Source organism: Leopardus geoffroyi, chromosome B4 (genome assembly GCF_018350155.1).
Source record: "Leopardus geoffroyi isolate Oge1 chromosome B4, O.geoffroyi_Oge1_pat1.0, whole genome shotgun sequence".
Taxonomy (NCBI): domain Eukaryota; kingdom Metazoa; phylum Chordata; class Mammalia; order Carnivora; family Felidae; genus Leopardus; species Leopardus geoffroyi.
In genome coordinates, this window is record NC_059341.1 from 140,238,438 (window position 1) to 140,252,129 (window position 13,692).

A 13,692-nucleotide genomic window follows, 5' to 3' on the forward strand; every position below is an offset into this window, starting at 1 on the left:
TCGCATCATTCCGTATCTTTTTTCTCTCAACACTATGCCTTAAAGATGCGCCCACATTTCTGCACGGACCTCTCACCTTTGATTCATAGCAGCCAGTATCTCCTGCCCATTCCCTTCCCCTGGCCACAGACACCCGGGGTGTCCCCCCGGGTCCCCCCGCGCCTGCCCCCAAGTGCTGCAACTTCCTCATGCGTAAGCCTCTGTGGTTTCCCTGGGTTTTCACTCTGCCGTCGTTGGGATGAAACGAGGGGACAGCTGTCGTTGTCCAGGCTGGCGCGGCAGGCTGCGTTCCGGCCAGCGGTGCTCAGGGCTCACCGACACCTCCATACCCTTTTGAAGCTTTGCCAATCGGAGGGATGGGTGCAGGATGTCACATCATCATTGTGTTACCCGTGTCCCTACCAGCCCTAATGGCGTCAGCATCTCTTTGTCATGCAGTATCACTGAGCCCCCCTTCTACGAAGTGCCTGTCAGCACACCACACTCGGTTTTAAAATGTTGTCTTTATCTTGCTGGTTTTCAACAATCCTATTCTATTTTTAACTTTTTGTTTTAATGTTTATTTATTTTTGAGTGAAAGAGAGACAGAGAGGCGAGCTGGGGAGGAGCAGAGAGAGGGAGACACAGAATCTGAAGCAGGCTCCAGGCTCCGAGCCGTCAGCACAGAGCCCGACACGGGGCTCGAACCCACAAGCCATGAATGAGATCATGACCTGAGCTGAAGTCGGATGTTTACCCAACTGAGCCCCATCCAGGCACCCCTCAATCGTATTCTACATGTCAATTTCTTGTTGTTGTTTTTTTAAACTTTTTTTTTTTTTTAGGTTTATTTGTTTATTTTGAGAGAGAGAGAGAGGGGGAAGGGCAGAGAGAGAGGGAGAGAGAATCCCAAAGAGGCTCTGCTCTGCCAGTGTGGAGCCTGATGTGGGGCCTGAACTCACAAACCGTGAGATCATGATCTGAGCTGAAACCAAGAGCAGGACACTCAACTGGCAGAGCCCCCCAGGAGCCCCTATTGTGGTTTTTTTAAGAGGTAAACTTTTCCCCCAATCTGTCACCTATCTGTTCTTTCTTTTTTTTTTTAATTTTTTTAAATGTTTATTTACTTTTGAGACAGAGAGAGACAGAGCATGAACGGGGGAGGGGCAGAGAGAGGGAGACACAGAATCCGAAACAGTCTCCAGGCTCCGAGCTGTCAGCACAGAGCCCAACGCGGGGCTTGAGCTTACGAACCGAGAGATCATGACCCGAGCTGAAGTCAGACGCTCAACCTATTGAGCCACCCAGGCACCTCTCCTGTCTGTTCTTTCTAATGGTGTCATTCTACCCTGAACCCAAGTCTTTAAGATTGTTATGCTGAAATCCATTTATTTTTGCCCTAGACTTCATACTTTTTGAGTATTTGTAAGAACCACATAATCAATTCAAGATAAAGTTTTCTCCCACAATTTATTCTGTTAGCCTTAGCATTACACTTTTTTGCATTTAGGTGTTTTAACCAACATAGACATCATTGTCCTCAGCATGTGAGGAAGAGTGACAATTTTGTTTTACCCCCAAGGGGGGGCCAGTCACATTCAGTATCACCTGTCACGAAACTGAGCCTTTTCTCACTGACATGTGATGTCACCTGTCTTACACACATGGGTCTGTTGTTCAACTTTCAGACTTCTTCCGTGTATGCACTTAATATTTCTATACCAATGCCACATTAAAAAAAAACAAACAAACTATCATCTTGTCAAATTGTTTCACATCTTGCTAGTTGAGTCCCTTTTCCTTCTCTCTCTTCCCAAAATTGATTTATTTTCTGCACAGACCTTTTTTTTGTTTCTGTATAAGTGTTAGAAGAAGATCATTGACATTTACAAAAACCACAAGATTTTATCGGAAGCTCATTAAAAAATGGCTTTTGTGGAGAATTATAGTTGCCATTTCTCCAAATGTTGATCTATCCCATCATTGGAATTGGAATATTTTCCCTTTTTCTAATCTTCCTTTGTATCCTTTCAATAACTTTAAAACTTTCCTTATAAGGGTTTCATGAATTCTTTCTTAGATTGATTCTTGGAAACACGGTAGTTTTTCTAGCCATTGTGTTACATCGTTTGTTTTCCGGTTTGTTTCTGTTAGAGATTACCAGCCTGAAGACACACAGTGCACCTGTCAATTTCGTGGGACTGTTGTTGATTCCAATACCTTGACTACTGTTTCTGATGAGTTTTCTATCCAGGTGGCCATATTGATGAAGTTTTGGGGTGACGGTGGGGGGTGGTGTCTGGAGCCGATGGCCAACGAAAAATTCTTGAAGATGTCTTTGGTGCAAAAAGGTGATTTTATTAAAGCACAGGGACAGGACCTGTGGGCGGAAAGAGGTGCACTGGGGTCGTGATGGGTAACTGGTTATCCACCCTCAGGTTGGGAGGCGGTCGGGAATAGAGTAAGTCTCTCTAAGAAACTTTGGAAGCAAGGTTTCCAGGACCTTGAGGGACTAGCTGTTGCTAGGGAAACACTGTTTATTACCGTTTAATTAAACCTCAGTCATGAGACCCTTCAGATGTGTATCAGGGGGGACATAAGTATGATTGCCAGCACCTATCTTGGAGGTTGAGATAAAGGAAGTTGACTTACAGGGTCCTCGAGGTTGGGATAATGATAAGCTAAGATTCCCTTTCGCCCCCAGCCAAGTGTCGTCATTGAGGCAGCTGAGCTCCTAGAGGGAGGGCACTCTGCCTGTTTCAAGGATCTGTCAGTGGGCTGCAGGCAGTAAGACAATTTTAATTTCTCATTTGCCTTAGTTTCCCACATCTCCGTGGCAAGCACTTAACCCCTGTCCTTGGTTCTTGGGCGGCCAGGAGTGTCCGAGGAATATCACACAGATGCCACCTGAGGGGGGGGGGGTGCCAGCCTGTGTTTTGCCCTCAGCCCACCCGACGCTCCCTCATCAATATCACCTGCAAATAAGAGCTTTCGCTTTTCTTGATAGATCCTTCCACCCCTTGGAGATCTTTCAACCGTTCCCTCCAACCAGGGATTGCCAGGAACAGGTGTGTTTCTCTCGCTCCTGTCTTCCAGGAAGCACGTTTCAAACTGGTCCACTGAATACGGTGTGTGCTGTAGAGAAAGTCTCTCTTTGTTTCCAGCTTTCTGAGATTTCATTGAAAAATATGTTGGGTATTTCCAAGCACATTTTTTTTTTTTCGCTTCTACTGACCTAGTCCATATGATGTGGGAACAAAGGCAGAGGGAAATGGCAGATAGAACTCAATTTCCTTCTAGGCTGCAGCCCCTTGGCAGATACTGGGGCAGCAGAGTAACACGTTTCTGCGGGATTCCCTGCTGTCTCAGCCCTGATGCTTTGCTGGAGGGAAAAACCATCCTGGCTTGACAAGAGCTAGGCCTCCGGTGCCCTGGGAGTCTTTAGCAGGTGAAAATGTCCCTGGAAACTTCCCCGGACTTTACCTCCCCCGACCCCACAGTATATAACCAGCCTCTCCTCATGGTCCCTGGACAGCTCTTTCTGCCCACGGGTCCTGTCCCCGGGCTTTAATAAAATCGCCTTTTGCACCAAAGACGTCTTCAAGAATTCCTTCTTGGCCCTCAGCTCTGAACCCCACGAACCCCCTTCACCCCCAAAAACCTCATGGATTTTCTGATGCTAAAACTCGTTTTCATTCCTTTGATAAACTTCATTAAAAAAATTTTTTTTAATGTTTATTTATTTTTGACACAGAGAGGGACAGAGCATGAGCGGGGGGAAGGGCAGAGAGAGAGGGAGACACAGAATCGGAAACAGGCTCCAGGCTCTGAGCCATCAGCCCAGAGCCCGACCCGGGGCTCAAACTCATCAACTGCATGATCATGACTTGAGCTGAAGTCGGACGCTCAACTGACTGAGCCACCCAGGCGCCCCTAAACTTCATTTATAATATTATTTTTAACACAATGTTCAAGTCAATTAGCAAAAATGTAAATGAGACTATTCATAAGTGAAATGAGCCTATACTTTGGTTTTTGAAGTGTTTTTTTTTTTTTTGCCAGCTTTGAAAACACACTAGACATTTAACATTAAAAGAACTGCTCTCTCTCTCTCTGTCTCTCGCTCTCTCTCTCTCTCGTTATCTGGAACAGCTTACAGTGTGTGTAGACAGGAATTCTCTCTTCCTTGAACCTTTGCTGTCACTTTCCTGTGGGTTTTTTAGGCCTGATTCTGTTTCTGTTTTGTTTTGTTTCCTTCCTCCTTGGCGAGGTTTAATTACCCTTGCAAATTTTATATTTAAAATTTTCCACTTCTCGGGGCGCCTGGGTGGCTCAGTCGGTTAAGTGTCCAACTTTGGCTCGGGTCATGGTCCCGCCGTTCATGGGTTCAAGCCTCTCGTCGAGCTCTGTGCTGACAGCTCGGAGCCTGGAGCCTGGTTCGGATTCTGTGTCTCCCTCTCCCTCCGTCCCTCCCCTGCTCTCACTCTGTCTCTCTCTCTCAAAAATAAGTAAACATTAAAAAGATTTTTTTTTAATTTTCCACTTCCTGCTCCAACTGGGAATACTCTGCTTTTCCAGAAATGTATCCATTTTGCCTCTATTTTGAAACGTGTGCCTTTATTCTAACAAATAGAATTTGTTCTTTGGGTTCTGTGTTTTGTAACATCGCATCTTCCCCTCATTTTACTGATCAGATTTGCCTGCGGTTTATCTTCCTAATCTTTTAAAAAGACGGCTTTTGGTTTCATTAACTTTATTTCACTGATTTCTGTACTCATCTGTGTATTTCCTTTCTTCTTATTTTTTTGGGTTACCTCTCTCTCTCCTTTTGTTTTCTTCTTGCATTCAACGCGTAGCTCACTTCATTCTTTCTACCTTTTCTGGGATCTATTTAGACATATCAGCTGTCACTGCTGTGTGGCCCCCTTGCTTTGTATTTCTCTTACGCTTAGTCTCTATCCTAAATCTTTGTAGCAGGATGATGTTTTTGTTTTGGGACATATGGCATTTTATTTATTTTTAATCATCTTTTGTAACAGATTTCTAATCTGGTTGCGTTATGCCCAGAGAATACATTATGCCTGGAGGTATTGTCTTTGCTGCATTGTGGCTTCAGACCTGGTTCCGCCTCTGGGGCTGTGAAAGCCCCTCCACACACATGCACACGCACACACACACACACGCATGCACACACACACACAGGACATACACACAGAGGACACACACACAGCTACACACAGAAACGCACAGAAGACACACGCACGCACAGACACACTCACATTTTTGCTTTTTATTAGTCTTGTCATTCAAATTCTGTATCTAGTCATGCTTTTTTGTTGTTTACTTTTCACCTTTTTCTTTTTTTTGTCCCTCTGATCTACCACTCTCTAAGAGGGCTTTGGTAAGATCTTGGACCATAAATTTTGTTGTCTCTATTTTCCCTGGTAATTCTGTCAGTTGTTACTTTATAGATTGTGATGTGACATTTTAAAGGGTGTATATATTCACAACCACTGTATCTTCTTGATCTATTATTCTGTTTTGTCAGAACCTCACATCGCTCTTTGTCATTATGATGCTTTTCACCTTAAAATCTATTTAGTCTAATAATGGAAAGTGTTACCTTGTGTTTTTACAAAATTTCTCATTGCAGCAACCTTCGTAGACTCCCCGTGCAACAACCTCTTCATGAATCCATTCATCAACTCAAGTAGGTCATTCTATCCATTTCTAATTCTCATTATCTATCGATAAATCTGGGCGTCAGCTGTGATGGCGAATGACAACTGGACTTTCCGTGGGACATACACACGTCAACTTATAACGGTGTACAACTGAAACTTACGTAATGTCATTTTCCAATTTTACTGCAACTAAAACAAACAAACAAAAAATCAGCATCCTGGATTCGCTCTTGGAAGGGACCGTGTTTCCTTCAGGAAAAGAGCCCCTGTCTTTCTCGCCAGGGACCAGGTGACAGGACCCTTTGGTGGCCTTCCCGCCTTCTCTCCTCCCCCTCCACTTCTTACTTGACTTTGCCTTTCCCCCGGAATTACACAACAGATCCACAGTCAAGGGCACAGAGCAGATGCACAGGGTGATGAGTAGGTAGGGAGGGGCTTCCCTAACTCCCGCCTACAGTCCCCCCCCCACCCCCGGGCTCTGTGCACTGTTAAGGCCCCACCGTGGCGCTGACTCTGATATCGCCAGACTTTATGAAAGGATCCGTCACTATGCGCGCAGGTTTATCTATTTATTATTATTTTCTAATTTAAGTCTATTTATTTACAGAGAGACAGAGACACCGTGAGCAGGGGAGGGGCAGACAGAGAGGGAGACAGAATCCCAAGCAAGCTCAGCACTGTCAGCACAGAGCCCATCGCTGAGCCGGAGGCGGGGCTCGAACCACCGTATGGTGAGACCATGGCCTCAGCCGAAACCGAGAGTCGGATGCTTACCCAACTGAGCCACGCAGGCACCCACCTCTGCAGTTTTTTTTTTTTTGTCAACGTTTATTTATTTTTGGGACAGAGAGAGACAGAGCATGAACGGGGGAGGGGCAGAGAGAGAGGGAGACACAGAATCGGAAACAGGCTCCAGGCTCTGAGCCATCAGCCCAGAGCCCGACGCGGGGCTCGAACTCCCGGACCGCGAGATCGTGACCTGGCTGAAGTCGGACGCTTAACCGACTGCGCCACCCAGGCGCCCCAGCACCTCTGCAGTTTTAAACCTACTTCTCAATCCAGGGGGCATGTGCTGGCAAGGTTTTATCTTGCATTTTCCCGATTACTAATGAGAGCATTTTTGTGGTGGGTGTGAGCCATTTTGGTGCTCTCTGCTGAGGTTTCTGGTCCTGTCTTTTGCCCCCTTCCTTTTGGGGTGTCTTTTACACTGATGAGTATGGGGTTTTATTTTTAAAATAATACACATTGCATATAAATTCTTATTTTTTAATTTTTTTGGCTACAGGTGCTGCAAAATCTGTTCCTCTCCTGAGTCTTGTTATCCCCCTTACAGTGGTGACAGGAGCTCCTAATTCCAGTGTGGCCGAATTCATCAGTGTCTCTACATACCTGGGAAAATTGTGTCTTGTCCTAGCACTAAATCATAGATTAGCTTGACATGACACGTGGGACGTAATTTTCCCTTTCATATTTAAAAATTATTACACTACTGCCCTGCTTGAGGTATTGATAGGTGTGGTACCAACTTAACTCATTCATATTGACAGGAATAATTTAAAATATTTTTTTTTCTGGGGCGCTGGGGTGGTTCAGTCCATTAAGCGTCTGACTTCGGCTCAGGTCACGATCTCGCGGTTTGTTGAGTTCAAGCCCCACGTCGGGCTCTGTGCTGACAGCTCAGACCCTGGAACCTGCTTCGGATTCTGTGTCTCCCTCCCTCTCTGCCCCTCCCCTGCTCATGCTCTGTCTGTCTGTCTCTCTCTCTCTCAAAAATAAATCAACATAAAAAATTAAAAATAGGGGCGCCTGGGTGGTTCGGTCTGTTAAGTGTCTGACTTCGGCTCAGGTCATGACGTCACAGTTTGTGGGTTCGAGCCCCACGTCGGGCTCTGTACGACAGCTCAGAGCCTGGAGCTGCTTCGGATTCTGTGTCCCCACCCTCTGCCCCTCCCCTGCTCATGCTCTCTCTCTCTCAAAAAAGTAAACGTTAAAAAAAATTGAAAAAATCGTATTTTTCTTTCTGAGAGCCATTAGATTTTTTTGCTTTATCTTCTGTGTTTTAAAATCGACCTTAATTTTGTCTGTTTTTGGTTTCATCCCTATTTGGAAGTTTCGTTCACTTTGGGTTCTTGGAATTCACTGTCTACATGTTTTTCTGTTTCTTGTTAACTTTTGCTTGTGAATCGTAAAGACTTTCCCCGGCTCCACCCATCCTCCGGGTCTCTCCGGTGTCCTACCGTGCCTTCGCCCTCTGCCTCCCACGTCTGTCCTGCGTTTGCTCCTGGGCTGACTGCCCCGGGTCCAATTTGCTCCCTCTGTGCCCTCGGTAGTCCCTTCTCCCTGCGGCTTTCCCCCGAAGACTGGGGAGGGGGCACAGGGCATCCCGTCCGCACTTTCTGAGTCTCAGAAATGACGTCACTGGGGTTTGCACCACTGGGAAAAGCCCAGCTGTTCCAGTTCAACAAACAGTTTTGGCCTCTGCACTCCGGGCCGGGCACGGGGGTAGACAAGGGACAGGACACTGGCCCTGCCTTTGTGGGAGGCCACCGGTTTGCAAATGCCTGTCATTCATTCACTCTTCTGAGGCACTGAAATAGCCAGCGGGCAAGACCCCAGCTTCTAGTTCAGCATCATCCAGGCTCAGGCACACACACACACACACACACACACACACAGACATGCACACACATCACACATGCATGCACACACTCAGGTGCTCACACATGCACACCCAAACCCGTGTTTAGCCTCACTCTTGCATGAACCAGTGCAAGGCTCCCCATGTCCGGATGCTGCAGTCCCTAACCTGGCAAATAAAGTCCTTCCCCCTTTGCCCTCTGATGACCTGTTGAAGCCCAGCCTCCTGCCACCCTCTCTCCCTGCGCTCGAAGAACACCAAGCCACACACAAGTCCTCGAACCCCACGTTCTTCCAGATGCCTGTGTCTCCTCCGAGTTCCCTGCAAACTCTAACTGGGGTCCCAGAACATGCCCACACACAGCCTGCTCAGCAGTGTCCTTGGACGCACAGCGGCGAAGTCCGTTGACTCCCCACCCTGCACCCCTGCGGAAAGCTGCCATTAGGTCCTAGATCCTAACTGATGTCTACTCCGGCTTGGTGGGCGGAGGCCTCTCCTGAGAAGCAGGCCCTCCGGTGCTGTGCCTGGTTCCCGAGGCGGCCTGCGCAGCGTCCTGTGGTCTGGCCAGGGGTGGGGGCTGGGGGGAGCACCTGGCCCTCTGATCCCACACCTGGGTCGGTTGTTCCTCCGTCGGGGGACGGACGGTGGGTGGGGCCGTCTGGGACACCACCGCCAGATCACTGATTCTCAGGATTCAAAAGCACAAACAACACACACACACACACACAAACTTCCCCCAACCCAATGGGAGACACAAAAGGGAACTCCTTTCTTGACCTCCTGCCCGGTGGGGGTGAAGCACACAGCCCACTGGAGGCCTCCTTACAGCCCTCTCCACCCCAGGGACAGAAATCCCAGCGCCCCGGCCCTGGGTCCCGGCCGGGCTGTGCAGGCCCAGGGGCAGGGGACAGGATATGCAGCGGAGGACGGGTCCTTGGCTCCACATAGGCTCTTCCCTGTGTGCCCACCACCTCCGTGCAGACCGCAGAGCAGCCCAGATTCAGCGTCCCTCCTCCCGGTGCATCCTCCACACAAGGACTAAGACCATCTAAAGGCAGGTGGGATGGGGTCCACCATGCTGACGGCCCTGCCCAGCCCGGCTGCTGCCCACCTCATCCACCCTCTGCCGCTGGCTCACTCTCTCCCTGCCCAGCTCCTGCCTACCTCATCCTACCCACCCCCCCACCCCCCGCCCCCAGCTCATGCTCTCCCTGGAGCCCCACCTCCCGCCAGATGCTACCATTTGTGACTTTCCCATCGTCTGAGGCACCGAAACAGTCTTTTTCCGTTCATGAAAATTGAAAAATTACAGCAAAGAGAAATTACTTAAAAAAATGGAATCAAAAGGCATACAGAACAGACTCCACGCTTTTGTTATTAATTTCGACAGACATGAAATTACTCTGTCAGTTTGCTACAAACATTTCTAGATGCTCGCTCCCAATCCTTGTTTTGTTCTCCCCGTGGGCTGCGGCTGCCAGTCTGGGACCCGGCCGGTCTGGGGCCCCCCCCGGGGAAGCACCGCTGGACAGTCGGTTGAACACCCCGCGCTGTCTCTCCAGCCCGGGTTTAAGTCTATTTATTTTGAGAGAGAGACAGAGAGAGAGAGAGAGAGATAACGAGTGGGGGAGGGACAGAGAGAGAGGGAGACACAGAACCCAAAGCAGGCTCGAGGCTCCGAGCCGTCAGCACAGAGCCCGACGCAGGGCTCGAACTCACGGACCACGAGATCATGACCTGAGCTGCAGTCGGACGCTCAACCGACTGAGCCACCCAGGCACCCAAGGGAATCTTTTCCCTTGTGACCCGGCCACGGAAGGCCCCGCTGTGGCCCGGAGAGCCTGAAAAGTGACTTAGGAAGACACGTGGCACCAAGCGCCTACACTCCAGGAACTGATGTTGTGCTTTTGGTGTCCATTTGTTGACTCTGATGAACATTAATGTGATGGCCCTTAGCATATGGCGCATGTGACATTAAAACAGTTATTATGACTGTGACCCATATGCTGAAAAAGTTACATGGAAGCAGAGAAGATATGGAACAGACACGAATTAAACTTCTGGAGACACTGGAGAGTGCGCTGGAAGGCGGGAAGGGTAGAGTAGTCTCCACAGCAGGCGGTATTACCTAGAAGGTGTTTCCACAGAAACGCTCCAGGCGGAAACATCCAGAGGCAAGAGAGAACTCTGACTGGGCTGCACCCACTGCTCATGGAGATATGGCACTTTCTTGCCCGTCCAGCAGGTGATGGGCATTGAGCTGTCCCCAAAGCCACGGCCAAACCTTGAGGTGGAGGCTGTGGGTAGGCCTATGCTTTCATTTTGCCTGGGTCAACATTGAGATGTGGGGTCTCTGGGATGCTGGCAAGCGTATGCTTTGTTGTTTGAGAGATTGCCACTTTTTATAGAATGACGGTACCTTTTACAGTCCTGGCAGTTATGGGTGACGGCCCGGGGTCTCCTTCCTCTCCGGTCCCTGGCAGCGTCTCTCGTACGGATTGTGGCCATGCCCGCCTGCCCCTGTGAAGGGCTCCCACACTTTCCGGTCATCAATTGGCATTTTTAATACCTAACAATGATGCACATCTTTTCACGTGCATTAAACTATGTGCCTATCTTCATGGGTGAAGAGTCTATTCCGATTTTGGCCCATTAAAAAAAAAAAAAAACGGGTTGTTTGTCTTCTTTATTTTTTGGGTTGTGAAGGTTCTTTACAAATTCCAGATATAAGCTCTTCAGCAGGTATGTGATTTGCATATATTTCCCCGACTCTGGTTTGTCTTTTGATTTGCTTAATGGTCTCTTTCAAAGAGCACAAGTTTTTAGTTTTGATAGGACCCAATTTATCAAATCTGCTTTCCTGGATCATGCCTTTGGTGTCATATTTAAGAAATGTTGCCTCATCAGAGATCACAAAGATTGTCTTCTGTTTTCTTCCTGAAGTTTTAAAGTTATAATGATCATGATCAAGTCTGTGACACATTTGGAGTTAATTCTGCATCTGGAGTGACATGAAGGCCTAGGTTTTCTCCCCCCACTTTCTCTCCTCTTTCTTCCTCCTCCCCACTCTTCCTCCTCCTCCCCATCCCCTCCTCCTCCTCTCGCCTCCTCCCCTCTGGTCCTCCCTCCTCCTCCTCTTCTGCATATATCTCATTGTTTCAGCCCTATTTCTTGAAAAAAATCTGTCCTTTCCTGATTTAAATGTCTTGGCTCCTATTTTGAGAATCAATTGGCCATAAATGTTCAGATTCGTTTCTGGACTCTCAATTCTGTTCCAGTTGTCTACATCTGCCCTAATGCCAATACCACATGCTCTTGATTTCTGTGGGTTTTGAATAAAGTTTGAAACTGGGATGTGTAAGTCCTTCAGCTTTCTTCTTTTACGAGGTCACTTTGCTGTCCCAGGGCAGGTACATTTGTGTCTATGGTTTGGGATCAGCGTCGCGTAATACAGAGAAAAGCCTGAGATTGTTTCATTTGGAATGGCATTGGGTCTGTGAGCCAGTCTGAGGGAGGATTACCATCTTAACATTACTGAGCCTTCCAGCCTATGAACATGGAATATCTTTGCGCTTAGTTAGATCTTTAATCTCTCTCAGCAGCTTTATAGCTTTTTGTGTACACGTTTAGCAGTTTTTGCTCAATTTACTCAAGTATTTTATTCTTTTTGATGTTTTCAGTGTGATTGTTTTCTTATTCTCATTTTCAGCTAGGTCACTACTAAGATGGAGAAATAAAATTAATTTTTATGTGTGGAAATTGTACCTTGTGACCTTTCTGAATGCATTTATTTTTTCTATGAGGTTCGGACAACTCCTTAATATTTATCACAAATAGAACCATGTCGTTTATGAATTATATATGTGAAGCAGAAAGTGGCAAAACTAAAGGGAGAAATAGAGCCACAATCATATGTAGAAATTTTAACACGCGTATTTCCATATGATTGAACAAATAGACACAAAACCATTAAGGATATGGAAGATTAAAAAAATCAGTAAGCATGATTTGACATTTATAAAAATACTACATTCAATTATATGCTGAATATTGCAGGATACATATTCCTTTCTTCTGTAAAAGTTCACCACAACAGAATGACCACATGCTATGACATAATATAAGTCTCAGTAAATTGTGTAGGATTGAAATAATAAAGAATACATTCTAGGTGCACCTGGGTGGCTCAGTCGGTTAGGTGTTTGACTTCGGTTCAGGTCACGATCTCACGGTTTGTGAGATCGAGCCCTGCAGTGGGCTCTGTGCTGACAGCTGGGAGTCTGGAGCCTGCTTCGGATTCTGTGTCTTCCTCTCTCTCTGCCCCTCCCCCGCTCATGCTGTGTCTCTCTCTGTCTTTCTCAAAAATAAACATTAAAAAAAATTAAAAGAAAAAAGAATATTTTCTCTGGTCATAATATAATTAAATAAAGGGAGAAGAAAATACTTTATAAAACATTTTATGATGCAGACATAACCATGGTACCAAAACCTGATTAAGACATTACAATTAAATTAGCAATTCATAACAGTAAAATACCCAAATACTTGGCAATTAAGGTACACACTTAAAAAATAACCCACAAGTCAAAGAACAAATCACAATGAAAATTAGAAAATATTTTTCAATGAATGAAAATGAAAGTACCACATAACAAAATTTATGAGCCGAGGTTGAAACCATGCTTAGAAAGAAATTTATAAATTTAAACGCATAATTAGAGGGGAAGAAAGTTTTCAAGTTAATGATCTACCTTAAAAAGCTAAAAAAACAAGAGAAAATTAATCCCAAAGAAAGAGGTATAATAAAAACGAGATAAGAGAACAGAATTAAATGAGATAGAAAACCTGCAATTAAGAAATTAACAAAGTGAAAAGAAAAAGTTCTTTGCAAAAGTTAACAAAGTTGGTAAAACCTCAGCAACAAGACAGATAGTGAAGGACACACAGGGACACACGCATGCATCGGGGTAGGAGCAGGGAGGCGCTGCGAAGCATTAATATCGAATGAGAGCGAGTACATCACTCAAGAGTCTACAGACGTTCAGGGCGCCATGAGAGAATGTCATGAACGCTCTTAGGCTGTATTCACAACTTAGATACAATGGACAAATCTCTTGGGGAAACAACTTGCTAAACAAAGAAGAAATAGAAAATCTGAACAGCCCTACATCTTTAGTAACACCGAATTCATAACTAAATCCTTTTTACAGTGAAAACTCTAGACCAGGGTAGTCCGAGTGATGATTTTCACATTAGAGTAAGAGGTATCCGCCATCCCCCACCAGTTCAAAAAAAGAGGAAGAGAGAATATGTTTCAAGTCAACACATGACAGAGGTGTAACCCTGATACAAACACCTAACGAAGATATTACAAAAAAATTAAATTATGGA